Source organism: Alligator sinensis, unplaced genomic scaffold, assembly GCF_000455745.1.
Source record: "Alligator sinensis unplaced genomic scaffold, ASM45574v1 scaffold591_1, whole genome shotgun sequence".
Taxonomy (NCBI): Eukaryota; Metazoa; Chordata; order Crocodylia; family Alligatoridae; genus Alligator; species Alligator sinensis.
In genome coordinates, this window is record NW_005842925.1 from 236488 (window position 1) to 246189 (window position 9702).

A 9702-nucleotide genomic window follows, 5' to 3' on the forward strand; every position below is an offset into this window, starting at 1 on the left:
AGGGGGCTGCTGATCCCAATCTCCCTGAGCAAAGCCACCTCACGGATGGCCTTTTGTTGCTCCACCACCCTTTCGAGCATCAGGTGTGGAGTTCCACTGAGTCTCCACATCCTGCGTGATTTTGTGCTGTCGGATGTTCAGTTCTGCCTATTTGTCCCACAGCATCTTATTCCCCTTGATGCTCCAGCAGAAGTAGCCTGCCACCTTCCTGCATTTGGAAATGAGCTTGCTGGTGGTGCTGGCACCATCACCAGCAGCCCTGTTCCCCTCCAAGGCGTCCCTGACAATAAGGTGGAATTTGTGTGCCGCGCAGTGGATGCCAAAAAGTTGGCATCACAGACCGCCTTGACCATATTGGCCCCATCATTGGTGACCATGAACCTGTGGGTGAGCTCACCCTGCCCAATGAGCCACCCCTGCACCAAGCAGTTCATGGCCCCCATAATCTCAATTGCTGTGTGGGACTCATCCATCACCTTGGCTTGAAAGAGAGCTGATGGCTTGACTGGTCACACCAGTGCCCTGTGAAGGAGAGGCATGCATGATCTCCACCCCGGCTGCTCCAGATGTCCCAGGTGAAGTGTAAGGCCACCCGCAGACCTGCTTTGCACAGCTCCTCCCTCAAGTACTCCCTGCATGCCTCATACAGGGAGGGCACCACCATCCTGCTGCAGGCAGTGCATGTAGGCACATCGTATGATGGGACCACAAGCGCCATAAGCCACCTGAACCCTGGCCGCACAACTAAGGAGAAGGGCTGGCTGTCCAGGGCAAGCATCTCCCCAGTGTTCTGGGTAACCTCACTCAACTTTGAAATGTACCCCTCTTTGTGTCCACCTTTCTCCCACTGGTGCAGGATGGCCTGCTTCTGCTTCTGGGGGGATGCAGAATTTGGAGAGAGAGGGGGACTTCCCTTTGGGCCTGTTCCCTGATGCCAGGCTGAGGAGGAGAAAGGGCAAGGGGTGGTGGCTTTTGAGATGCATCAGCATCCCCATGGTGCTGAAATGTTTTGCCTCCTTGCCCCAGCTGGTCTTACTTAATCAGTGCTGGAAGATAGCATATCTGGAGCGCTGGGTGATCTCACTCGCCTTTGCAATGAGTCCCCCTTTCTGTCCACCTTTCCCCCACTACTCCATGGTGGCCTGCCTCTGCTTTGTGGGGATGGGGCCTTTGAAGGGAGAGGGGGACTTCTTTTTGGGCATGCTCCCCCTGGTGCCAGGCTGAGGAAGAGCAAGGACAAGGGGATGGTGCCTACGGAGATGCATCAGCATCCCCGTGGTGCTCATTTGTTTCGTTCCCTTGCCCTGGCTGGTTTTGGCTTGACAGTGCAGAGAGATAGCATATGTGGAATCATCTGCCAGCTCAAAATGATCCCAGACCACATTATCCCCTTGCTTCTGGGGTGCAGGTGCATGTGCGGATGTTGCCTTTTCCCCCTCCTCAGCAGGCAGAGGCACAGCAACAGGAGGAGTGGACTCAGCTGAGCCACTTGCCTCCACAACCTCTACCTCAGTCTCCTCTGAAGTGCCTTCTGGGGAAGGGGACCTGACTCTAGGGGAAACTTGATGGGTGTGGATCATGAACTCAGATGATCCCCGCTCCTTCCCTAAAATTTCCTTTGCTATGGCACTCGGATCCAGCTCCAGCTCTTCCTGTGGCCCTGGAAGGCTCAGGATGAGAAGTGAAATGGGGGTGGAGAAGATTGTCACGCTGGTGCTGCTTGCTGTCATGGTGCTAGTGGTGGTGGTGGGAGGCAGGGTTATGGCTGGTGCTCTTGGAGGGGATGCAGACTCAGGCAATGGCACTTCTCCCCTCTCCTTGCTGCAAGTAGAACTGGAAGCCTCATGCCTGCTAGTTGTAGGAAAGAGGCTGTGTCTCAGTTTGGGAGCGGGGAGGGGGAGAGTTACAGATCTCCCTCTACCTTCTCTTCTGCCCCTCCCTGAAGGCTTGCCAGCTGCCTTTCCAGCACACTTCATAGTGTTTGGTGTGCTGGAAAATCTGTGTTCTTTTGTAATGTAATCTGTATTTATGTAATATATGTAGATAATTGTATGTATGCATTTATGTAATGTATGTATGTATTTATGTAATAAATAAAATATATAAATGTATGTGTGTGTTCCTGAATAAATTCTATATTATAATATGTAATATATGCTGTGCTTCCCTGCACAGTGAATGGAATGCACACTGAGAGAAAGCATAGACTTCTTTTCTGAGGGAAAAGAATCATAATAGACTAACAAAAACAAAAAGAGGATTTTGGGGGAGGAATAAATTGAAAGAAATGAATATAATAATAAAAGGGCATTAGGAAAGTAAAAGGTATTGGATCCCACTTCCTCTTAATAGGTTAGCAAATAGAAAGTGATAGCCTTTCTCTGACACTGCTGAGCTGATGGGAGACACAGCTCAGTAACTGACCCCAAGGCACAGAGAAAGCTCAGTTCAAACAATGCTTTTTATGCTGTTTTTTCTGTCCCTCCCCCAGAGCACTGGGATTGGAAGGTACCTCAGGGAAGGATCACAGTCACTGGCCAGCTACACATGTCAATATGAAAGCAGTCCTTCCTCCCTCTTCCCCCTCCCTCTCCTTAGTTTCTGTTTCCTGCAAGCAAGCCCAGCTTCGAAACTCGAAACATTTCAAAATTTTCGAAACATTTTGAGTGCCCTTGTTTTGTTTCAAGGCTGTTTGAAAGCCTTTCATTTCGTTTTGATTTCACTGCTTCGATCTGATTACGAGTTGAAACAGCATCTAAACAAAACACCCGTTGAAATTTCACACAGCACTATTACCTAGTACTGTTTTGGCTATTCTGGGTGCTGGCCAGACCGGGTATTTTGGTATCTGCCCCTCTTTCCCCCCCAACTGATGTCCCATACATTTTACTGTTATAACCATTGCAGTAGACTTGATAATGCCAAGAATCCATAGAGTGCCCTCCCTTATCAAAGTCAGGGGGATTTTGTTAGACTTTTCTCAGTTAGAAGTCAGTCTTGCAGCAATGGCAATTTATTTTTAGGAGTTGAGTGCTTGTTCTAGGCAGTGGCACTGGGGCCATCTGGATTATTCAGAATGCATATTCCCATATAGTCAGGACACTCTTTTAGAAGAATTTTCTGTATATATGCATATATATAAGTGAGTCAGGACTCCCTTTTTAAAGCATGACATCTTAGGAAATGGAATATACAAAACACAAAGACATAAGTGAAGAGAGAGATGAAGTAGAAATCTAAGGCAGGAGGGGGCCCTAGGAGCCCACATGGTGACAGAAGGATGGAATTTTACAAGGTCTTGCTGAGTTTTAAGGAATGAGTGTACTTAGCAATTTGCTGACTTAGGGAGAGTGATGGCAACTCGCAGCCAGCTGGGAATTGAGTCACTGTTGCTTTCTTGGTCTGTGATTACCGTTTGCAGCACATCCTTCTTTTCTTTAAGCAGCAGATGCTTTTGTAGCTGACCAGACTCCAGGTGACAAGATGTAGGTCTAACTGGAGGCAGTGGCACTCTTTGCTATTGTAGGGTTTTATTCTTGGTTCTGTCACCTGTGGGCCATTATCTTTGGCAGGGTTTGGAGAGGAAGGGAGAGAAGTAAAGAGGGGCAGAGCTCAACTACCCTCAAGGACCTTGGAGAGTTGGATAGCATCAACATAACAGATCCACCAGAGAAGAAAGGGCTAGGAGGTTTAGATTGGAGGGCCGCTGAACTCCCCTTCCCTCTGATTCAAAGCCATTTGGACTGGACATTTGGCTTTTTTGGCCTGAGGCCTTCTCTAAAGAGAGGAGAGGGGAAGTTAATGGAGAGGGTGAAAAGAGTAAGTGAAGCAAAAATGGGGCAATGAGGAAGGGAGGAAAGCCATGTTAATAATGTCAGCCAGAGCTGGAATCACAGCTGAAGAATTTTTCTGTTAAGAATTTCAGGTAGAGAACAATCCATCCCAAAGAGTTGCTTCAGTCACTGTGCAGGACACCTGAAGAGGCTTTTGAAGGGCATATTTTCTCTTAATACAGTAATATTTTTCAAGTTCACAAAGTGAGCCTTGTACAAGGGATGTAGCTGACTACAGTGATTAATGGCTCATTCTGCTCTGACTTACTTTGCGGGTCCTTTGGCATTTCATGCATTCAGCAAGCTGATTTCCGTATAACTGGGGTGTCTCTTGGTAGACCAACATCCATTTGGACCATTAGGAAGAATATCCAGATGCTAGTTAATCTCTGCTGTTGTCATGGGGGCTGTCTGTGCAGCAAGCTCCTCTTTCTGTATGCTTAAGATGATACCTTCTTATTAATGCAGATAAGTTCTATCAGCACAGGTAATAACAGTAAAATAAGGCTGTGTTATTGAAAGGGAATAACTGGAGTGGCTATGACACTGTTTAAAAGTAGGTGGCTCTTAGTGGGATTCTATGTCATTCTGAATTGGACTCCATAAAGACATCTGTACCAGCAGATGTTTAAGGGGTGGCTGTATTTTTATACACAAGGGTTTCCAAACTGTGCTCTACTGAGCTCCAGTGGTAATTGGGGTATAGGACTGATTTTCAAAATCCAGCCTTTGCCCCAGAACAGGAGAGACTTGTTTCCCTATGGTTTGAGATGCTTCTGCAGTTGGCTGTTGATAATTTGGGACTCCTGTAGGAGAGGTTTCCAAAGGCATAAAGGAGGGGGAGTTACCCGGCCCTTGCTGACATTCAATGGCAGTTCGCTTCACTTTGAGTTTATGAAGATCTTGTGTCTCGTCACGTTGCTGCCGAAGGTCATGCATGTGGCATCCACACCCGTGAGGTGGAGTCAAAGGCTGTGATATTCTCATTGATGGAACAAGGGCAGTGAGGTCTGAGCCAAAGCGACCATTCTGTAAAAAGTATTCTCTCCCTGGTGATAGGACATTTCTGTCCCTTATCATTTCTTGGTGGGCGTTCCTACTGCAGGTGTCATGGAGGCTTGGTTTTACCCACATTTGTTTCCATGAGGACATTTGGTGCATTGGATAAGATATAACACATGATGTGAGAGGCCTGTGTGGGATTCCTGGCTTCTGCTGGCTTTGTTGTGAAGTGTGTTGATTTAGAAGGAGTGGAGATATATTGGCAGGGTACTAAAATGTACTCTTAAAATGAAGCCACATCTTCCCCTGTTGCTTACTAAAATGAAGTCTTAAAATGAAGCCACATCTTCCCCTGTTGCTAAACAATGCCTCTGCATGCCCCTTCATCAAAGTTGCAATCTTATTTTTAAATCTCTGCCTGGTCTTGTCCCAGTCTGACTTTCCAACCTCCTCTGCCTCCGCCTTCCCCTCATCCATCCCTTCCTCTGTGTCCTTCCATAGTCTGATTGGGGTTGGTGATTGCCCTGCTGTTCCCGCCTCCTTGCGTCCCTTTCATTGTGTCTATCACTTCAAACCTCGGCTGCATGCATGTTTCCCATTTCCTTATTAATGTCTTCCGTGTCTCTGGTGGCGTTATTGCGGTGATTAAGATACAGCGTTGGTTGCAGTGTCTAGACACAGCTAGCAATTACGTTTGAAAACAATGTTTTTTTTCTCACAGAATCGCCTATTGGTCTCCATAATTGTTATATTTAACTCTGCAAAGCAATTTGGGATACAGTTGGTGTGAAAGACCTTTATGCAAAGGAGTTGAATTGTCGTGCAAAATTGCCTTTTATTTGGTACAGTTCAGAATAAGAAAAATACTCTTTTTCTCTGGGTGCCCTTGTCTTTCTTGCTTTAGCTTCAACTGCCCATATGCCTCTGTGGATGTGGGATGAATATCTGGTTACATTAAGGTCTATCCTCAGCCCTTTGACGACTGCTAAACTGTTTTTCCTCCCAGGTTGGTATGTTCATGGTTATGAAAACTGCTGATCCTCTGTTTTCACATCACCTTCCTCAGGGATGAGGATAAATTCATTGTGAACAATAGCCTGCCCTTAGCAGTGCTGGAGGTCACAGATTCTCCCTTCCATTCATTTTTGGGGATCAGAATTTCTACTCTCTCCCTAGGCCGATACGCAGGGTGACTTCAGTGCAAGTCAGTGGCATGGTAGTAGTGATTATTAGGGTCGTTGGGGGTGGAGGAAGCTGTATGATTGGGAGCAGGGAAGCAGTGGTATTTACTAGATGTGATGCAAGCCCTTGTAGAGGTTGAGGAGGGTCATATCTGCAGTTTGGGTTCAGCCAACTGGAAAAAAGAAAAGATGGAGTTAATTTGGAACATGACACTCTCAAATGTAGAAGTTGTCTGGTCCACATCCATCTGCTCTAGCCTAGTTTAGTCTAGTCTAATCTGATACTGCTATTTGAGTGGTGGTTACTGGATTTGGGCTGTGGCACTGCATTCACATCAGCTCACTATCTCTTTTCTGCAGAGCTGCAGCATTTTCAGCTCGTTCTCCCAGCTACCTGATGTTCATCTGTCAGAGAATGGCATGGCTGGTGGAACTCAACTTCCGCATGTAAGGTTTGCATGGGACTTGGGGGCAGAATGAAGACATCTCTCTTTGTCTCAGATCTACCCTACTGCTGTTGTTGGTGCTCTGTACAGCACTTGGTATTGGTAGTGATAGAAAAGTATGAGAAACAAACATTGCCACCTGCCTTTTTCATTTTTGCAAATGTGACAGCTGACTGTGCTGAGTAAACACAGAGAAATCAGTTGTAAATGTGTTTTGGGGTTTGCTACTTTTGTTTTCACTCCCTTTGTATATCTCTTAGCTTCCCTTTTGTCAGAGCCAAGTTTTGTTTGTGCAAACAATGGCAGAAATTCAGGCCTGTAGCTGAAACATTAATTGAATTTCAAAGCAAAATGAGTTTGGGCTGGATGTTCAAGTGGTTTATGAAAATGAGACCAGGAAAAAAACCTGTCATGCAATTTAGGCAAGAAACCATGAAGCTCGGTTGTCAGATACTTGGAGGTAGAAACACAGTAAACCATTTGCAAGCTACTGTTCTCCTATGTGACTTCCAGTAAGTGGATTCCAATAGATCCTTGTAAGGAAGCTGCTTCTTGACTGCAAGATAAGAGAAGTTTTAAAGTGTATATATTATTCCAAAGTTACTGGATTAGGGAAGCCAAGAATTGGGGTCAAACGTTGCCTCAGTTACGTGCATATAACACACTGAATTTCACGGTGTAACTGAGAACAGAATATGGCAGAGATTCTTATGATAAACCTGTGCCTTCATTGTACTCTTTCACTTCCAGGTGCAACTTTGTGCAGGTCAATGGCATTATAGTAGTGTAGAACAAAGGCTAATGCAGGGGGATCAGGCTACAGAATATTTGTGCTTATCCAGGTTCATGTCAGTGCTATCATGTACCCTCTTGCATTGCTGCTTGATGACCTCTCCAGGTCCTTACTTCACTCAGTAGGCTCAGCTCTGAGCAATGCAGGTAATTTCTCCCTTCCATTCCAGGATTAGGCCTTTTCCCACAGGCTTTCTCCTAGCTTATGGTACAGCAAAGGCAGGAAACCCATTTTCTGATCTAGAACCTGGTGGCTGGAAGCCTATGCTTGACCTGTTCTTGCTGCATACTGGGTGGTGCGATTTGCTTTTGTTCAATGTGTCCAAAGCAGAACTGTTAGCACTCCCATCTTTTACAGGGGAGTTTCTGTTCACAGAGAGAAGCTATGAATAGCGACTGGAGCATTGCAATAGCTGTCCAAGATTTCAGAAAAATAGATTTGAATAAGATTACCCTGCTTCCTATCACCAAGCCTTTCTGCTCTCAGTGGTCATGTTGGTTGAGGGTCCCACAGCAAAACCTCAACCCCCTTTTTTATTGCTGAGAGGTATGGGTTGCTTTTTCCTAGCCATTTTGCTACCTGTCCTGCGGTGTCACAGCTATTGCTATGATTTAAGAGTCAGCTCCAAAAGCAAGGCCATGCAATTAGCTTTTTCTTAAGTCTAAACCTTGTATCTTAATCAGTCTGATTTACTGTCTGATTCAGCACATTAGCTGCAGACTGTGCAGCTTCCCCAACTCCATGGTGTAATAAATATGCATACATTCAACAGTTGCAATTAGCAAGCACTCGTTGTTGGGGAAACAAACACCAGAGGGCCAAATTCTGCAGTCCCAACTGGTACAAATTCCTTCTGATTTCAATGGGAGCTTGGCTCAAAGATGGACCAGAGACTGTCTGGAGCAGCTGTGGTTAATACGGCTTCATCTTTCGTAGAGCTTTTGTAGCCAGAGCAATGCAGGGAAAGGCTTAGGCTAGTTCTAATTTAATTGAACTGGTTAGCCTATTCCTAAGTGGCACTGCCAGGAAAATTGAAGTACAGACCACGTACTGCTGTATGGTACCTCTATTTAGGTTTTTTTCCAACAGCAGCCATTTTTGTAAGCTGCCTCTCTTCCCTGAAAGGAATTTATTATTTAGCTCTAGGGAAACTAAGGGGTTTAATCATCTCTCTTGCACTCACCAGGAATATGATCAGTCTTATGCAATGGTTGTGGACGTTTACCAGGCAGAATTTACTGGGATAGAAGGAGAAATTATGCATAACTATATTTACACTCCTTTGCCTGCATCTTGGCTTAACCCTTGGGGAGGGAACAGACTAGAGTTTTTCTGAAACCATTCTACAAAATCAGAGATGGATCTGTGGCATTTAAGGTCTGGACTTAGATTTTATTAATAGTTACCAGGGACTTGAAAAAGTACTGTACTGTTATTTAGTATAAAACCATATTTAATAGAAACCTATCAAGCATTGAAACCCAGGCATAAAGTGCTTTTGAATTCATAGAAAAGTAAAATACCAGAGGATTAGTGAAGAATCACACTATATGACATCACATGCCTCCACTGAGCCCAGCCAAACGTGAAACTCAGTAAAAGATGGGCCTGAGCTGCAAAGGCTGGATCTGGATGCTAATGCAATCCAATCTGGAGCTGAAGGAGTTGAGAGAAGGTCATACTACAATATAGGCAGGCAAAGTGGATTTATTTGGGGAGGGTGGGAATCTCCTAAACTAGGACACAAGTTCACTTTCCACCATATCATTTTCTTTCTTCTGTTCAGCCCAAACCAGCCCTTCCATTCTCTAAAGGTTTGCCTAGAGTTTAGAGCCTTGTATGGTCTCTTTGTAGCTTGACTTCATTGCTTATTTACTCACCTTAACTAAATGTTAGTCTACCACTCACTCCACAAAGGTTTGTGCTGGGGCACAAGTGCAAGCGGCTTGCAACTGGACCCCAGCCTAGAGGAAGTCAGAGATGTACACAGAGGGTCTAAATGAGCATTTACAGTCATGTTGACTTAATGGGTTAAACCTCTTGCTGTGTCCCCCTCCCTAGCCCCACCTCAGTCCAATTCACAGTTAGCTGTTCCTTGTTACCCGTCTTTAGCTGGGCTATGTGTACTTTATAAGAGCTAAATGATGCCCAGTGGCAGTTATGGACTCAGCAGAGCCCACACTGTATACAGAGGCCACCTCAATAATGTAGTTTAGGGTCAGATTATACCTGGATCTTATGTAGCTTTGAGGCAAGCATACTAGGATCTATCTCCCTTCCCTGTGCAGACCCTGACAGGGCTAGGCCAAGTCAAAGGCTCTTCCTCTCAGCTGTCTTTGAGAGTGCTCCACTCTGTGAAATGTCAGGCAGATTGGTTTAGTGTTTGCAGAGCTAAAGTTGTTATAGGCTGTTTAAATTGGGTTTAGCAAACAAAAAAACAACACCCC

General features: G+C 45.4%; 1 long non-coding RNA gene across 2 annotated transcripts in view; it reads right to left on the reverse strand.

The window, feature by feature from the left end:
* Nucleotides 1–5154: 5154 nt before the first annotated feature.
* The window catches only part of LOC102377933, a 47876-nt gene continuing 43328 nt past the window's right edge, over nucleotides 5155–9702 (reverse strand). For both annotated transcript variants that reach the window (XR_003091906.1, XR_003091905.1), the window contains exon 5: nucleotides 5155–6189. This is a non-coding gene — a long non-coding RNA (uncharacterized LOC102377933). The remainder of the gene's footprint in view (nucleotides 6190–9702) is intronic.